Below are 4,162 nucleotides of genomic sequence, written 5' to 3' on the forward strand. Positions count from 1 at the left end.
CATCCTGGGTACCAATTTTGACCTGAGCATCCTTCCTCCTTACCTGCATCCTGGGTACCAATTTTGACCTGAGCATCTTTCCATCCTTACCTGCATCCTGGGTACCAATTTTGACCTGAGCATCCTTCCTCCTTCCCTGCATCCTGGGTACCAGTTTTGACCAGAGCATCCTTCCTCCTTCCCTGCATCCTGGGTACCAATTTTGACCTGAGCATCCTTCATCCTTTACCTGCATCCTGGGTACCAATTTGGACCTGAGCATCCTTCCTCCTTCCCTGCATCCCGGGTACCAATTTTGACCTGAGCATCCTTCCTCCTTCCCTGCATCCTGGGTACCAATTTTGACCTGAGCATCCTTCCTCCTTACCTGCATCCTGGGTACCAATTTTGACCTGAGCATCTTTCCATCCTTACCTGCATCCTGGGTACCAATTTTGACCTGAGCATCCTTCCTCCTTTTCTGCATCCCAGGTACCAATTTTGACCAGAGAATCCTTCCTCCTTCCCTGCATCCTGGGTACCAATTTTGACCTGAGCATCCTTCCTCCTTCCCTGCATCCCGGGTACCAATTTTGACCTGAGCATCCTTCCTCCTTCCCTGCATCCTGGGTACCAGTTTTGACCAGAGCATCCTTCCTCCTTACCTGCATCCTGGGTACCAATTTTGACCTGAGCATCTTTCCATCCTTACCTGCATCCTGGGTACCAATTTTGACCTGAGCATCCTTCCTCCTTCCCTGCATCCTGGGTACCAATTTTGACCAGAGCATCTTTCCATCCTTCTCCGCATCCCGGGTACCACTCTGCCTCCCTCTGAGCATCCTTCATCCTTCCCTGCATCCCTCTCAGCATCCTGGGTACCAGTTTGCACCAGAGCATCTTTCCATCCTTCCTCCTTCTCTGCATCTTTGGGTACCAATTTGCACCTGAGCATCCTTCATCCTTCCCTGCATCCCTCTCAGCATCTTTGGGTACCAATCTGAGCATCCTTCCTCCTTCTCAGAATCTCGGGTACCACTCTGCCTCCCTCTGAGCATCCTTCCTCCTTCTCCGCATCCCTCTCAGCATCCTGGGTACCAATTTGCACCAGAGCATCTTTCCATCCTTCCTCCTTCTCTGCATCTTTGGGTACCAATTTGCATCTGAGCATCCTTCCTCCTTCTCTGCATCCCTCTCAGCATCTTTGGGTACCAATTTGAGCATCCTTCCTCCTTCTCAGAATCTCGGGTACCACTCTGCCTCCCTCTCAGCATCCTTCATCCTTCCCTGCATCCCTTTCAGCATCCTTCCTCCTTCCTTGCATCCTGGGTACCAATTTGCATCTGAGCATCCTTCATCCTTCCCTGCATCCCTCTCAGCATCTTTGGGTACCAATCTGAGCATCCTTCCTCCTCCGCATCCCGGGTACCACTCTGCCTCCCTCTGAGCATCCTTCATCCTTCCCTGCATCCCTCTCAGCATCTTTGGGTACCAATTTGAGCATCCTTCCTCCTCCTCAGAATCTCGGGTACCACTCTGCCTCCCTCTCAGCATCCTTCCTCCTCCACATCCTTCATCCTTCCCTGCATCCCTCTCAGCATCTTTGGGTACCAATTTGAGCATCCTTCATCCTTCTCTGCCTCCCTCTCCACATCCTTCCTCTTTCTCCGCATCCCTCTCTGCATCTTTGGGTACCAATTTGCATCTGAGCATCCTTCCTCCTTCCCTACATCCCTCTCAGCATCTTTGGGTACCAATTTGAGGATCCTTTATCCTTCTCCGCATCCTGGGTACCACTCCGCCTCCCTCTGAGCATCCTTCATCCTTCTCAGCATCCCTCTGAGCATCCTTCATCCTTCTCAGCATCCCTCTGAGCATCCTTCATCCTTCCCTGCATCCCTCTGAGCATCCTTCCTCCTTCTCTGCCTCCCTCTGACCATCCTTCATCCTTCTCAGCATCCCTCTCAGCATCTTTGGGTACCAATTTGAGCATCCTTCCTCCTCCTCTGCATCCTTCTCCGCATCCCGGGTACCACTCTGCCTCCCTCTCAGCATCCTTCCTCCTTCTCAGAATCTCGGGTACCACTCTGCCTCCCTCTGAGCATCCTTCCTCCTCAGCATCCTTCATCCTTCCCTGCATCCCTCTCAGCATCTTTGGGTACCACTCTGCATCCTTCATCCCTCTCCGCATCCCGGGTACCACTCTGCCTCCCTCTCAGCATCCTTCATCCCTCTCCGCATCCCGGGTACCACTCCGCCTCCCTCTCAGCATCCTTCATCCCTCTCCGCATCCCGGGTACCACACTGCCTCCCTCTCAGCATCCTTCCTCCTCAGCATCCTTCATCCTTCCCTGCATCCCTCTCAGCATCCTTCCTCCTTCCTTGCATCCTGGGTACCAATTTGGACCAGAGCATCCTTCATCCTTCCCTGCATCCCTCTCAGCATCCTTCCTCCTTCCTTGCATCCTGGGTACCAATTTGGACCAGAGCATCCTTCATCCTTCCCTGCATCCCTCTCAGCATCTTTGGGTACCAATTTCAGCATCCTTCCTCCTCCTCAGAATTTCGGGTACCACTCTGCCTCCCTCTGAGCATCCTTCATCCTTCTCCGCATCCCGGGTACCGATTGCAGCATCTTTCCTCTTCCTCGGCCAATCGGATCGCAGGGAAGGCAAGGACCCCGCCCCCTCCCTCTTCCGGAAGCTTCCGGATCGCCTGGAACCCGGCGCCTGATCCGTCGACCGGTTGATTGACAGGTGAGAAGGGATCCTGCCAGGTCATCCGGACTGACCCCAAATATGATGGAGAATGATTGACAGCGTGGGGCTGGGGTGATTGACAGCGTATGGAGAATGATTGACAGGGGAGAATGATGGAAGAGGGAGAATGACTGACAGGGGAGAATGATGGAAGATGGAGAATGATTGACAGGGGAGGGCTAGGATGATTGACAGGATATGGAGAATGATTGACAGGGGAGAATGATGGAAGATGGAGAATGATTGACAGGGGAGGGCTAGGGTGATTGACAGGATATGGAGAATGATTGACAGGGGAGAATGATGGAAGATGGAGAATGATTGACAGGCGATGGCTAGGGTGATTGACAGGATATGGAGATTGATTGACAGGGGAGAATGATGGAAGATGGAGAATGATTGACGGGGGAGAATGATGGAAGATGGAGAATGATTGACAGGGGAGGGCTAGGGTGATTGACAGGATATGGAGAATGATTGACAGGGGAGAATGATGGAAGATGGAGAGTGATTGACAGGGGAGAATGATTGACAGGGGAGAATGATGGAAGATGGAGAATGATTGACAGGGGAGAATGATTGACAGGGGAGGGCTAGGATGGTTGACAGGATATGGAGAATGATTGACAGGGGAGAATGATGGAAGATGGAGAATGATTGACAGAGGAGGGTTAGGATGATTGACAGGGGAGAATGATGGAAGATGGAGAATGATTGACAGGGGAGAATGATTGACAGGGGAGAATGATGGGAGAAGAGAGGATTGAGGAGGACTGGAAGAAATTTAAGAATTATTTACAAAAACATTGTAATTTGAGTGAATGCTAAATAAGATGCTAGACCAAAATAACTGAGCACCACTAAACTTAGAAGTTTTTTAAGAAAATAAGTAAGACTGTGAAAATTTAACTCCTTTCGAGAACTATAAGATTATGAAACATAGAAGGGATATAAGAATCTAAATAAGATGATAAATTGCTGACAAAATGTTATAACGATGAAAGTGGGAGCGGGAGATGTGAGGAAGTCCAAAGAAAATGTGAAACTATGTTAAGACAAATGTTATATTGTGTATTATGTTTATTTCTATTGTAAAACCCAATAAATTGTTTTTTTTAAAAAAAGAGAATGATGGAAGATGGAGAATGATTGACAGGGGAGGGCTAGGATGATTGACAGGATATGGAGATTGATTGACAGGGGAGAATGATGGGAGATGGAGAGTGATTGACAGGGGAGAATGATGGAAGAGGGAGAATGATTGACGGGGGAGGGCTAGGGTGATTGACAGGATATGGAGAATGATTGACGGGGAGAATGATGGAAGATGGAGAGTGATTGACAGGGGAGGGCTAGGATGATTGACAGGGGAGAATGATGGAAGAGGGAGAATGATTGACGGGGGAGAATGATGGAAGAGGGAG

General features: G+C 49.9%; 1 long non-coding RNA gene across 1 annotated transcript; it reads right to left on the bottom strand.

Moving 5' to 3' along the window:
* Positions 1-1,386: 1,386 nt before the first annotated feature.
* On the bottom strand, positions 1,387-2,425 carry LOC308469222. The gene is made up of 3 exons (XR_013982039.1): positions 2,377-2,425; positions 1,763-2,291; positions 1,387-1,416 (listed from the first exon to the last, which is right to left on the bottom strand). It is a non-coding gene; the product is annotated as an uncharacterized lncRNA (long non-coding RNA).
* Positions 2,426-4,162: the final 1,737 nt, after the last annotated feature.

Source organism: Podarcis pityusensis, assembly GCF_964106645.2.
Source record: "Podarcis pityusensis genome assembly, contig: HAP1_SCAFFOLD_513, whole genome shotgun sequence".
NCBI lineage: Eukaryota > Metazoa > Chordata > Lepidosauria > Squamata > Lacertidae > Podarcis > Podarcis pityusensis.